Genomic DNA, 15,599 nt, shown 5'->3' on the forward strand with positions numbered 1-15,599 from the left:
ACTAATCAAATGTAACTATATAATTCCAGAGACCTTTTCGAGTCTCAAACAGCTATGCTCTATACATAGAGACTCAAGCGACATATGAAAATTTGTACCATGGCCGGGTTTCGAATCTGTGTCTCCAGCTCCCAAGGCAGATGCACCACACTGGCACAGTGGCTTTGCACAACTACAGGAACTACCCTCTCTGTTCCGAATCCTGGTCTAGGTATAAATTTTCGTTCTTTGCTTCAGTCTACTACGGTCTCCTGCCATTAGCGGTCTAGTGTTATGCCAAGGTATTTGGGGGTGAAATTGTGTTTGACTCTTTGTTCACCGAATGTGAACTTCTGTGAACAAAGAGTCAAACACAACTTCAACCCCGAATACCTTGGCATAACACTAGACCGCTCCCTGACTTAAAATAGAAAACGTAAGCCAAAAGCTAAAGAGTCGAACAACATCCTGAAAAAATTAGCTGGCTCGACTTTGGGAACTCAAGCATCCACCTTACCTACTGCCGCAATAGCCCTGGTAAATCCTGTCGCCGAATATTGCTCTGCTGTCTGGCATTCGAGCACTCATACTAAGAAAATCGACGCCCAGTTGAACGAGTGTATGAGGATAATAACGGGTACTATTAAATACACCCCAGTCCCTTGGCTGCGTACTCTAAGCAATATCCCACCTCCACAATTGAGAAGGCAAGAAGCAGCAGCAAGAGAGTGGTCAAAAATTCATGACTCAGATTACCCACACAATCTACCAATCCAGCATCCACCTTACCTACTGCCGCAATAGCCCTGGTAAATCCTGTCGCCGAATATTGCTCTGCTGTCTGGCATTCGAGCACTCATACTAAGAAAATCGACGCCCAGTTGAACGAGTGTATGAGGATAATAACGGGTACTATTAAATACACCCCAGTCCCTTGGCTGCGTACTCTAAGCAATATCCCACCTCCACAATTGAGAAGGCAAGAAGCAGCAGCAAGAGAGTGGTCAAAAATTCATGACTCAGATTACCCACACAATCTACCAATCCATCATGTTTTGAACGAAATACCATCGACCCGATTGAAGTCACGGAAGCCTATTTGGGTTAATACACAAGAACATCAACCTGACATCAAGGAGCAATGGCGGCACATTTGGAATGATTCTGGAATTAATAAACAAGGTATCCAAGATCCTACTCTGGAATTACCGGGCTTTGACCTGTAGAGATGTACCTGGACTAAATTAAACCGCATCAGAACGGGCCATGCAAGATGCAATGCACATAAGTACAAGTGGGGTCTATGCGACTCGCCAGCCTGTGACTGTGGAGCACCATAACAGAACGTCCGCCATATTATTGAGGAATGCCCCTTAAGAAGATACGCCGGTCCTGTCTCTGAGGTTATATATATGAAACCCTCTGCTTTGGATTGGCTGTGCAATCTAGATATTGAGCTTTAAATATATGAATGAGTTTCTAGTCAGGCTTGCCAAGCTTTTAACGTGTAGTTATTTGGTCTTGAGTGTTTGTACTTTAACCTTTTGTGCTATTGCTTGTTTTTTTACACATGTACTATTTACACACTGTTTTGTTTTATACACTTCGCTTACATATGTTGTACTTATATAAAATATTGTCGCTGTATTGCCATACGCAAAATAAAATAAGCTATGGTCTCCTGCCATTAGGGTATAGGGGGAATACCAAGTGGGTTTTGGTTGGGTTGTTTGGGGGAAGAGACCAAACAGCGAGGTCATCGGTCTCATCAGATTAGGGAAGGAAGTCGGCCGTGCCCTTTCAGAGGAACCATCCCAGCATTTGCCTGAAGCGATTTAGGGAAATCACGGAAAACCCAAATCAGGATGGCCGGACGCGGGATTGAACCGTCGTCCTCCCGAATGCGAGTCCAGATACCAAGTGGGCCAAGGCGTGAATGGGAATTTGGATTGAGGAGGGACAGTGCTAGGGTAGTTCCTGTAGTTGTTTAAGGCTTGAAAATGTCTCTGGAACCATGTAGTTTCATTTGATTAAAGCCCCTATCCATGGGTTTCAGGCAGGATCAACTGTGCCGTTCGTTGCTGAGGTGCTACTGCAATATAATTGGAGAGCCTCTGGAATGCTGTTCCAATTTAGGGGGGGGAGGGGATACGAAGTGGGCTGAGGCATGAATGGGAACCTGGATAGAGCAGGGATGCTTGCTGGGGTAGTCCACGCACTGTGGCAGGATGGCGCAGTGGTCAGCGCATGTGCCTAGCCAGCACGAGACCTGGACTCAAATCCTGGCCTGGAAAAATTTTTCATTCGTCGCTTCATTCTGCTTATATACATCATAGTTGCTTTACTAAGCTGTTTCACTCACTTGAAGTTTACCTGCGCTTCTGGAGAGCAGTACAACGTCATGAGTAACACAAAGGTCATTCCGATTTGTTCTACTGAAGCCGTATTCTTCCCATTTTTGTCTGTTTAGTGATACATAAACCTTGACTAGGGATGCTAATAATATTTTTGGTGATACAGAATCGCCTTGCCTAAACTCCTCTTTCAACTGTGAATTTACCGTTACCTTGATGAAATCTAAATAGAAGCTTTAGCACTGACATGTGTATTCTTGGTTATCGTTAACACAGATTGAATCAGGGATCCGTTTCTCATGGATTGTTAGTACAGATGTTGTTGAAACTGAGACAAGAGCTTTTTCAAAATCTTTCATACACATTGTTTATTCCTGTAATTCCCTTCAAGACTCGCTAATTTTCCAGTGCTCTGCATCCTGCTTGCACATTTATCTGCTTAAAATCCAAAGTTTTTTATGCTGCTGGAGATAATTTTAGTGAATATCTAGTACATTTCGAAGAGGGGCAGACACTATTTTATGTATTGTCTACATACTTTTTTCGGAATTAGAACAATGACAGCATTGTTCCAGTTCTTGGGAAGTGTCTGCAGTACCGTGCCTTGTTGTCCGATACCCTGTGAATAAATACATCTGTTTCTCGAGAAGCTGAAGTGTTTCACTTCAATTATTTTGCTAGTGAAAAGATTAATCACCAGTAAGAGCTTCATTTCAAATATCGTCCCTTATTAAGGTTGGAACCGTTTCATGACATTTCTGGTACAGCAGTATTCGTAACCATAATTATCTTCTATTAAAACATGGTGTCCAGTTGAAAATTGTACATCATTCTTTAAGTCTGGAAGTTCGTATGTATTCAGAATAAAGAAAGCAGAATTTACTTAATTTACATGTTGCAAGAGTTTGTGTATTTTTTCAACATATTTATTTGTTTAGATGTAATTTTTCTCAATAGGGATTAAGGCGCTTTCAGAAGCGTTGCCTAGAAAAGAGGCAACATGGAAGTACAATTACGATATACCTGATCATGGAATGCTGTTCTATCAGCTCATGGCACCTGTAGTAATAGAAGTACACTCAGAGCCTCTTTAAAATCGGTAACTTTTCTGTCAAGTGAGACCTTTTCTTTACCTTGATATTCTCGTAACAGATCTAGCAGATATTTTGGTACGAAGTTACGTTTTATAATAAAAATATACGTGGGAACTTCAATATTTGTACCTTTACTTTCAGCTCTGGACAGACATACAAGTGTTAAAAAGCGAAATACATAAATAATATTAGCCGTCAATTTTCCAGGTATGTGCATAGACTAGAGGCTTTGGGATACATCAGTGTGCAGCATACCTCCAGAAAGCCAGTGTTAACGATTCCAGTTCTGAAAAATATCCGATGCAGTTGATGCTGTTAGTATGGAGACGCAAGTTGATATGGAGAGGAATGTCATTTGGATTGCCTCCTCGAGAAGCGCGCAAGCAACTCTGAATGCATTAGCGCGAGGAACGAGCAGAGGTAAGTACCTGTCCTGACCAAATCTTTTTCATAAATTACTTTCGCGATCAGCTATTTCACTGTTTAGTGGAATTAAAATGTTTCTTCAAAACAGAGCCATGAAACGCAGTCTTTACCTTAATATGACAGACGGTGGCAAGACAATAATCGTCTAACTACATCCTAGCCTACCAAGGAAGGAAGCTATTGCGGAACCGCGTTGACGCGGCCTTTTAAACATCAAAAACTGCGTTCCAGCAGAGGTAAAATATTTTTATCTTAAATTTCTGAGGTTCCACAGTGTTCACAATGACTATAGGAATACAATACTATTTACTTAATACCTGACACATATCTGACGAAAGCAGATGTCACATAGCTGTTGAAGAGTATTGACATTTTGTGCTTAAAGTTCTTCATTTTCTGTTCTACTGTTGTCAGAATGAATTTTGTTCAATCATCACTCTTTTGACTAATTAGACGCTGCTAATTTGTATATCCCTCATTAAATATACCCAGCACTCTTAATTATTTGTGCTCGCTATAAAAATATCTTCTTATTCTGTTATCAATTTAAAATCGCTCTGAATCCCCTAATCTACATCCTAGAACACTTCATTCAAACGTCGGGATCATTCCCTCAATAACACGACGATCTCATTCTTCCACGTATAGTCCAGCCCAGTCAATAATGTGTTTAACAACCATAGCACCGAGAGGATGTTAAAGCCCAACCTACGTTTATTATGGTCCCTTATTTTTTTTTTATACTAACATATTTCAAATGCTCAGACTTGCCTGCATAACGTTTCTCCTATACTGCACCTTACAGTCCTCACTGTTTCACTGGATCACCTTCGATTATTCCTCTTTAAAACTCAGGAAGCTACTCAAACATACTTCATTTGTCTAGGAAAAAATCTCTCTCTTGCCCCATCCACTCTGTTGCAGACCATATTCGTTATCCGTGCTATAAACCTGCCAAGTGATCGTTAGCTGCAGAAGGTCAGATAAAAAGCAAGTACTATACGCCGATCAGTTATTATATCCAGTTCCCTTTACTGCTTGTCTTCTTAACTACATCTACATACATACTCCGCAATACACCAGACGGTGCGTGGCGGAGGGTACCTCGTACCACAACTAGCATCTTCTCTCTCTGTTCCACTCGCAAACAGAACGAGGGAAAAATGACTGCCTATATGCCTCTGTACGAGCCCTAATCTCTCTTATCTTATCTTTGTGGTCTTTCCGGGAAATATAAGTTGGCGGCAGTAAAATTGTACTACAGTCAGCCTCAAATGCTGGTTCTTAAAATTTCCTCAGTAGCGATTCACGAAAAGAACGCCTCCTTTCCTCTAGAGACTCCCGCCCGAGTTCCTGAAGCATTTCCGTAACACTCACGTAATGATTAAACCTACCAGTAACAAATCTAGCAGCCTGCCTCTGAATTGCTTCTATGTCCTCCTTCAATCCGACCTGATAGGGATCCCAAACGCTCGAGCAGTACTCAAGAATAGGCCGTATTAGTGTTTTATAAGCGGTCTCCTTTACAGATGAACCACATCTTCCCAAAATTCTACCAATGAACCGAAGACGACTATCCGCCTTCCCCACAACTGCCATTACATGCTTGTCCCACTTCATATCGCTCTGCAATGTTACGCCCAAATATTTAAAAAAATGGCTCTGAGCACTATGGGACTTAACATCTGTGGTCATCAGTCCCCTAGAACTTAGAACTACTTAAACCTAACTAACCTAAAGACATCACACACATCCATGCCCGAGGCAGGATTCGAACCTGCGACCGTAGCAGTGGCGCGGCTCCGGACTGTGCACCTAGAACCGCTAGACCACCGCGGCCGGCCCAAATATTTAATCAACGTGACTGTGTCAAGCGCTACACTACTAATGGAGTATTTAAACATTACGGAATACTTTTTCCTATTCACCCGCATTAATTTACATTTATCTATATTTGGAGTTAGCTGCCATTCTTTACACAAATCACAAATCCTGTCCAAGTCATCTTGTATCCTCCTACAGTCACTCAACGACGACACCTTCCCGTACACCACAGCGTCATCAGCAAACAACCGCACATTGCTATCCACCCTACCCAAAAGATCATTTATGTAGATAGAAAAGAACAGCGGACCTACCACACTTTCCTGGGGCACTCCAGATGATACCCTCACCTCCGATGAACACTCACCATCGAGGACAACGTACTGGGTTCTATTACTTAAGAAGTCAGCTACATCTGCGACATTGCAACTTAGGAAACATCGATGGAACGTCTGACTACTATTTATGACTTAACTAATACAGGTTCTGTTGTCTAGAAGTAAAAGTAAGAGAGTCATTCAATAATTATTGCCCTATTTTTTTAGAGCCGTTGATATGGAAAAACGTCATTTTTAATACAGGAAACAAATTTCCTGACTGAGACCGCCATAGTTGTGAATATTTTGTGAATAAAAACTTCCAGATCGCTTACTGAATTTTTTTCTTAACACGACTTTTCAAAAAAATCAGTTGTGTGTGAAATCTTATGGGACTTCACTGCTAAGGTCATTAGTCCCTAAGCTTACACACTACTTAACCTAAATCATCCTAAGGACAAACACACACACCCATGCCTGAGGGAGGACTCGAACCTCCGCTGGGACCAGCCGCACAGTCCTTGACTGCAGCGCCTCAGACCGCTCGACTAATCCCGCGCGGCTACGACTTTTCGGCTACCGGCATAATCACATATCAAAAACATTAGAACTTATAAAAGAAGGTTCTTTGTTAGTACTAAAACCTATTCCCAATTGGGCTGACAGACTGAAACGTCGGTATTAATAGTTTTAATAAGCGATCTAGACGGTTTTAATCACAAAAAAAACGTCCTTTTAGGTACTTCAGATCTGATGTTTCTGGTATACGTGTGCGAAGTTTCGAAAAATCCCGAGGGATGCCAGAGCCGTAGTGAACCATCAAAATGGCATCTATACGACACACTCGTTAGAAGCAACGCGCTGTTATTGATTTCTTAGTTGCCGGAAAAGAGACCATGGTGGACATACATAAACGCTTGTATGAAACTTCCTGGCAAATTAAAACTGTGTGCCGGACCGAGACTCGAACTCGGGACCTTTGCCTTTCGCGGGCAAGTGCTCTACCAACTGAGCTACCCAAGCACGACTCAAGCGCCGTCCTCACAGCTGTACTTCTGCCAGTACCTCGTCTCCTACCTTCCAAACTTTACAGAAGCTCTCCTGCGAACCTTGCAGAACTAGCACTCCTGAAAGAAAGGATATTGCAGAGATGGTTCAAATGGTTCAAATGGCTCGGAGCACTGTGGGACTTAACATCTATGGTCATCAGTCCCCTAGAACTTAGAACTACTTAAACCTAACTAACCTAAGGACAGCACACAACACCCAGCCAACACGAGGCAGAGAAAATCCCTGACCCCGCCGGGAATCGAACCCGGGAACCCGGGCGTGGGAAGCGAGAACGCTACCGCACGACCACGAGATGCGGGCTACTGCAGAGACATGGCTTAGCCACAGCCTGGGCGATGTTTCCAGAATGAGATTTTCACTCTGCAGCGGAGTGTGCGCTGATATGAAACTTCCTGGCAAATTAAAACTGTGTGCCGGACCGAGACACAGTTTTAATTTGCCAGGAAGTTTCATATCAGCGCACACTCTGCTGCAGAGTAAAAATCTCATTCTGGATACATAAGCGCTTGTTTGCAGTGTATAGTAATGGTGCTGTTGATAGTACTGTTGAGCGATGGGTAAAGGAAGTTGAAGCGTCATGAAAAGCAGAAACTGAGCTGCGCGATCGAGAGGTCCTGTCGCAGCCACCATTCCCGGCCTGGTGAATCGCGCGGATGGGCACTAATGGCATTATTCAAAGCGGGTCCTCCTGCTGGCAGTGTCATGACGACAGACGGTATAGCAATGGTGACATTCCAGTGGGTGGTGGATGTGTTGCCAAATGGTTCAACAACTAATTGAGAGGCATATAAGAATACACTACAGACTATTTCCGACGTGTTCGGTCTGACAACAACAACAACAACAACAAAATCTTGGTGTAACATGACAATGCAAACCCACACCCAAGTTTCAGAACCCGAGAACACATCACCAAATTCGGTACGATATCGTTGCCTCATCAACATTATAGCCCACACCTGGCGCCCTCGGATTTCAACTGTTTAGACCATATTCCCCCATGAACCATGGACCTTGCCGTTGGTGGGGAGGCTTGCGTGCCTCAGCGATATAGATGGCCGTACTGTAGGTGCAACCACAACGGAGGGGTATCTGTTGAGAGGCCAGACAAACATGTGGTTCCTGAAGAGGGGCAGCAGCCTTTTCAGTAGTTGCAGGGGCAACAGTCTGGATGATTGACTGATCTGGTCTTGTAACATTAACCAAAACGGCCTTGCTGTGCTGGTACTGCGAACGGCTGAAAGTAAGGGGAAACTGCAGCCGTAATTTTTCCCGAGGACATGCAGCTTTACTGTATGATTAAATGATGATGGCGTCCTCTTGGGTAAAATATTCCGGAGGTAAAATAGTCCCCCATTCGGATCTCCGGCGGGGACTACTCAAGTGGACGTCGTTATCAGGAGAAAGAAAACTGGCGTTCTACGGATCGGAGCGTGGAATGTCAGATCCCTTAATCGGGCAGGTAGGTTAGAAAATTTAAAAAGGGAAATGGATAGGTTAAAGTTAGATATAGTGGGAATTAGTGAAGTTCGGTGGCAGGAGGAGCAAGACTTTTGGTCAGGTGGTTACAGGGTTATAAATACAAAATCAAATAGGGATAATGCAGGAGTAGGTTTAATAATGAATAAAAAAATAGGAGTGCGGGTTAGCTACTACAAACAGCATAGTGAACGCATTATTGTGGCCAAGATAGACACAAAGCCCATGCCTACTACAGTGGTACAAGTTTATATGCCAACTAGCTCTGCAGATGATGAAGAAATTGATGAAATGTATGACGAGATAAAAGAAATTATTCAGGTAGTGAAGGGAGACGAAAATTTAATAGTCATGGGTGACTGGAATTCGTCAGTAGGAAAAGGGAGAGAAGGAAACATAGTAGGTGAATATGGATTGGGGGGAAGAAATGAAAGAGGAAGCCGCCTTGTAGAATTTTGCACAGAGCATAACTTAATCATAGCTAACACTTGGTTCAAGAATCATAAAAGAAGGTTGTATACCTGGAAGAATCCTGGAGACACTAATAGGTATCAGATAGATTATATAATGGTAAGACAGAGATTTAGGAACCAGGTTTTAAATTGTAAGACATTTCCAGGGGCAGATGTGGATTCTGACCACAATCTATTGGTTATGAACTGCAGATTGAAACTGAAGAAACTGCAAAAAGGTGGGAATTTAAGGAGATGGGACCTGGATAAACTGAAAGAACCAGAGGTTGTAGAGAGTTTCAGGGAGAGCATAAGGGAACAATTGACAGGAATGGGGGAAAGAAATACAGTAGAAGAAGAATGGGTAGCTCTGAGGGATGAAGTAGTGAAGGCAGCAGAGGATCAAGTAGGTAAAAAGACGAGGGCTAATAGAAATCCTTGGGTAACAGAAGAAATATTGAATTTAATTGATGAAAGGAGAAAATATAAAAATGCAGTAAATGAAGCAGGCAAAAGGGAATACAAACGTCTCAAAAATGAGATCGACAGAAAGTGCAAAATGGCTAAGCAGGGATGGCTAGAGGACAAATGTAAGGATGTAGAGGCTTGTCTCACTAGGGGTAAGATAGATACTGCCTACAGGAAAATTAAAGAGACCTTTGGAGAGAAGAGAACCACTTGTATGAATATCAAGAGCTCAGATGGCAACCCAGTTCTACAGGAAAATTAAAGAGACCTTTGGAGAGAAGAGAACCACTTGTATGAATATCAAGAGCTCAGATGGCAACCCAGTTCTAAGCAAAGAAGGGAAGGCAGAAAGGTGGAAGGAGTATATAGAGGGTTTATACAAGGGCGATGTACTTGAGGACAGTATTATGGAAATGGAAGAGGATGTAGATGAAGATGAAATGGGAGATAAGATACTACGTGAAGAGTTTGACAGAGCACTGAAAGACCTGAGTCGAAACAAGGCCCCGGGAGTAGACAACATTCCATTAGAACTACTGATGGCCTTGGGAGAGCCAGTCATGACAAAACTCTACCATCTGGTGAGCAAGATGTATGAGACAGGCGAAATACCCACAGACTTCAAGAAGAATATAATAATTCCAATACCAAAGAAAGCAGGTGTTGACAGATGTGAAAATTACCGAACTATCAGTTTAATAAGTCACAGCTGCAAAATACTAACGCGAATTCTTTACAGACGAATGGAAAAACTGTTAGAAGCGGACCTCGGGGAAGATCAGTTTGGATTCCGTAGAAATGTTGGAACACGTGAGGCAATACTGACCTTACGACTTATCTTAGAAGAAAGATTAAGAAAACACAAACCTACGTTTCTAGCATTTGTAGACTTAGAGAAAGCTTTTGACATTGTTAACTGGAATACTCTCTTTCAAATTCTGAAGGTGGCAGGGGTAAAATACAGGGAGCGAAAGGGTATTTACAATTTGTACAGAAACCAGATGGCAGTTATAAGAGTCGAGGGGCATGAAAGGGAAGCAGTGGTTGGGAAGGGAGTGAGACAGGGTTGTAGCCTCTCCTCGATGTTATTCAATCTGTATATTGAGCAAGCAGTAAAGGAAACAAAAGAAAAATTCGGAGTAGGTATTAAAATTCATGGAGAAGAAGTAAAAACTTTGAGGTTCGCCGATGACATTGTAATTCTGTCAGAGACAGCAAAGGACTTGGAAGAGCAGTTGAATGGAATGGACAGTGTCTTGAAAGGAGGATATAAGATGAACATCAACAAAAGCAAAACGAGGATAATGGAATGTAGTCAAATTAAATCGGGTGATGCTGAGGGGATTATATTAGGAAATGAGACACTTAAAGTAGTAAAGGAGTATTGCTATTTAGGGAGTAAAATAACTGATGATGGTCGAAGTAGAGAGGATATAAAATGTAGACTGGCAATGGCAAGGAAATCGTTTCTGAAGAAGAGAAATTTGTTAACATCGAGTATAGATTTAAGTGTCAGGAAGTCGTTTCTGAAAGTATTTGTATGGAGTGTAGCCATGTATGGAAGTGAAACATGGACGATAACCAGTTTGGACAAGAAGAGAATAGAAGCTTTCGAAATGTGGTGCTACAGATGAATGCTGAAGATAAGGTGGGTAGATCACGTAACTAATGAGGAGGTATTGAACAGGATTGGGGAGAAGAGAAGTTTGTGGCACAACTTGACTAGAAGAAGGGATCGGTTGGTAGGACATGTTTTGAGGCATCAAGGGATCACTAATTTAGCATTGGAGGGCAGTGTGGAGGGTAAAAATCGTAGAGGGAGACCAAGAGATCAGTACACTAAGCAGATTCAGAAGGATGTAGGTTGCAGTAGGTACTGGGAGATAAAGAAGCTTGCACAGGATGGAGTAGCATGGAGAGCTGCATCAAACCAATCTCACGACTGAAGACCACAACAACAACAGACCATATTAGGATTCCCGTGGTCTAGGGGTAGCGTCTTTGATTCATAATCAAAATGTCTTCGGTCCCGGGTTCGATCCCCGCCACTGCCTAAATTTTGATCAATAATCACGATTGGCGGCCGAATACTTCCGGCATAAGAAGTCAGCCTCATTCTGCCAACGGCCTTGTCAAAGAGGGCGGAGGAGCGGATAGAGGTTCAGGTCGTCCTAGAGGTGGGAAATTGCCCCTAAAGGCGGAAGAATCAGCGATTATCAACGACATGAGGATGCAGAAGGCAATGGAAACCACTGCATTAAAGACACGTAACGTGTATCCACAGGACATGTGGCCTGTAATTGAAGAAGTGTCATGATGATCTCTCCATTGGCAAAAAATTCCGGAATAGTCCCCCATTCGGATCTCCGGGAGGGGACTGCCAAGGGGGAGGTTACCATGAGAAAAAGATTGAATAATCTACGAAAGGATAACGTTCTACGAGTCGGGGCGGGAAATGTCAGAAGCTTGAACGTGGTAGGGAAACTAGAAAATCTGAAAAGGGAAATGCAAAGGCTCAATCTAGACATAGTAGGGGTCAGTGAAGTGAAGTGGAAGGAAGACAAGGATTTCTGGTCAGATGAGTATCGGGTAATATCAACAGCAGCAGGAAATTGTATAATAGGTGTAGGATTCGTTATGAATAGGAAGGTAGGGCAGAGGGTGTGTTACTGTGAACAGTTCAGTGACCGGGTTGTTCTAATCATAATCGACAGCAGACGAACACCGACAACGATAGTTCAGGTATACATGCCGACGTCGCACGCTGAAGATGAACAGATAGAGAAAGTGTATGAGGATGTTGAAAGGGTAATGCAGTATGTAAAGGGGGACGAAAATCTAATAGTCATGGGCGACTGGAATGCAGTTGTAGGGGAAGGAGTAGAAGAAAAGGTTACAGGAGAATATGGGCTTGGGACAAGGAATGAAAGAGGAGAAAGACTAATTGAGTTCTGTAACAAGCTTCAGCTAGTAATAGCGAATACCCTGTTCAAGAATCACAAGAGGAGGAGGTATACTTGGAAAAGGCCGGGAGATACGGGAAGATTTCAATTAGATTACGTCATGGTCAAACAGAGATTCCGAAATCAGATACTGGATTGTAAGGCGTACCCAGGAGCAGATATAGACTCAGATCACAATATAGTAGTGATGAAGAGTAGGCTGAAGTTCAAGAGATTAGTCAGGAAGAATCAATACGCAAAGAAGTGGGATACGGAAATACTAAGGAATGATGAGATACGTTTGAACTTCTCTAACGCTATAGATACAGCAATAAGGAATAGCGCAGTAGGCAGTACAGTTGAAGAGGAATGAACATCTCTAAAAAGGGCCATCACAGATGTTGGGAAGGAAAACATAGGTACAAAGAAGGTAGTTGCGAAGAAACCATGGGTAACAGAAGAAATACTTCAGTTGATTGATGAAAGGAGGAAGTGCAAACGTGTTCTGGGAAAATCAAGAATACAGAAATACAAGTCGCTGAGGAATGAAATAAATAGGAAGTGCAGGGAAGCTAAGACGAAATGGCTGCAGGAAAAATGTGAAGACATCGAAAAAGATATGACTGTCGGAAGGACAGACTCAGCATACAGGAAAGTCAAAACAACTTTTGGTGACATTAAAAGCAACGGTGGTAACATTAAGAGTGCAACGGGAATTCCACTGTTAAATGCAGAGGAGAGAGCAGATAGGTGGAAAGAATACATTGAAAGCCTCTATGAGGGTGAAGATTTGTCTGATGTGACAGAAGAAGAAACAGGAGTCGATTTAGAAGAGATAGGGGATCCAGTATTAGAATCGGAATTTAAAAGAGCTTTGGAGGACTTACGGTAATATAAGGCAGAAGGGATAGATAACATTCCATCAGAATTTCTAAAATCATTGGGGGAAGTGGCAACAAAACGACTATTCACGTTAGTGTGTAGAATATATGAGTCTGGCGGTATACCATCTGACTTTCGGAAAAGCATCATCCACACAATTCCGAAGACGGCAAGAGCTGACAAGTGCGAGAATTGTCGCACAATCAGCTTAACAGCTCATCGAAGCTGCTTACAAAAATAATATACAGAAGAATGGAAAAGAAAATTGAGAATGCGCTAGGTGACGATCAGTTTGGCTTTAGGAATAGTAAAGGGACGAGAGAGGCAATTCTGACGTTACGGCTAATAATGGAAGCAAGGCTAAAGAAAAATCAAGACACTTTCATAGGATTTGTCGACCTGGAAAAAGCGTTCGACAATATAAAATGGTGCAAGCTCTTCGCGATTCTGAAAAAAGTACGGGTAAGCTATGGGAAGAGACGGGTCATATACAATATGTACAACAACCAAGAGGGAATAATAAGAGTGGACGATCAAGAACGAAGTGCTCGTATTAAAAAGGCTGTAAGACAAGGCTGTAGCCTTTCGCCCCTACTCTTCAATCTGTACATCGAGGAAGCAATGATGGAAATAAAAGAAAGTTTCAGGAGTGAAATTAAAATACAAGGTGAAGGGATATCAATGATACGATTCGCTGATGACATTGCTATCCTGAGTGAAAGTGAAGAAGAATTAAATGATCTGCTGAACGGAATGAACAGTCTAATGAGTACACAGTATGGTTTGAGAGTAAATCGGAAAAAGACGAAGGTAATGAGAAGTAGTAGAAATGAGAACAGCGAGAAACTTAACATCAGGATTGATGGTCACGAAGTCAATGAAGTTAAGGAATTCTGCTACCTAGGCAGTAAAATAACCAATGACGGACGGAACAAGGAGGACATCAAAAGCAGACTCGCTATGGCAAAAAAGGCATTTCTGGCCAAGAGAAGTCTACTAATATCAAATACCGGCCTTAATTTGAGGAAGAAATTTCTGAGGATGTACGTCTGGAGTACAGCATTGTATGGTAGTGAAACATGGACTGTGGGAAAACCGGAACAGAAGAGAATCGAAGCATTTGAGATGTGGTGCTATAGACGAATGTTGAAAATTAGGTGGACTGATAAGGTAAGGAATGAGGAGGTTCTACGCAGAATCGGAGAGGAAAGGAATATGTGGAAAACACTGATAAGGAGAAGGGACAGGATGATAGAACATCTGCTAAGACATGAGGGAATGACTTCCATGGTACTAGAGGGAGCTGTAGAGGGCAAAAACTGTAGAGGAAGACAGAGATTGGAATACGTCAAGCAAATAATTGAGGACATAGGTTGCAAGTGCTACTCTGAGATGAAGAGGTTAGCACAGGAAAGGAATTCGTGGCGGGCCGCATCAAACCAGTCAGTAGACTGATGACCAAAAAAAAAAAAAAAAAAAAGGATTCCCTACGTGAGAGACATTTTGAAGATAACGAGAACGTAATTGATGCAGTGGAAACATTGCTGCGAACACAGGACAAGAGCTTTTACCAACAGAAAATAAAAGCTCTTACAAAACGTTGGAAGAAAATTCACACATAGAATATAAGGGATGAATACTATTGTCACCAAATTCCAACACTTTATGAGTAAATATGTTCTGAAGAAAAATTGGAACCTTATTTCTTCAGCGACCCTCGTATTTCTATTATAAAAAACCCACGTAGATGCCAACTCTATTTAAATATGTTCGTAATTTCATTCACCACTCTCTAAAAGTGCAGCAATTGGACACAGTATCAGTGCAACCTGGCGGCAAAAATCTCGACTGTCAATGTATATCCACGCCATCACTAAATTAAGCCGGCCGCTGTGGCCGAGCGGTTCTAGGCGCTTCAGTCCGGAACTGCGCTGCTGCTACGGTCGCATGTTCGAATCCTGCCTCGGGCATGGATGTATGTGATGTCCTTAGGTTACTTAGGTTGAAGTAGTTCTAAGTCTAGGGGACTCATGACCTCAGATCTTAAGTCCCATAGTGTTTAGAGCCATTTGACCCATTTAAACTAAATTAAGGTGAAATACCTACAGTTTACGTAATTGCATTTTCTCATCACAGTACCGTATTTTTGACATGAGGAAAACTTTTGGTTTCTTAGTGTTTTAACAAATTTGCAGCCTTATACACTTGGAAACTTAAAACTAAGAAGGAAATGGTATTGATATTGACACGATAGGAAAGATTTTTGATTTGTTAACGGCCACCATCAATGCTGTCCAGGACCGAGCAGTTC

The sequence above is a fragment of the Schistocerca piceifrons genome, chromosome 3 (assembly GCF_021461385.2).
Source record: "Schistocerca piceifrons isolate TAMUIC-IGC-003096 chromosome 3, iqSchPice1.1, whole genome shotgun sequence".
Taxonomy (NCBI): Eukaryota; Metazoa; Arthropoda; class Insecta; order Orthoptera; family Acrididae; genus Schistocerca; species Schistocerca piceifrons.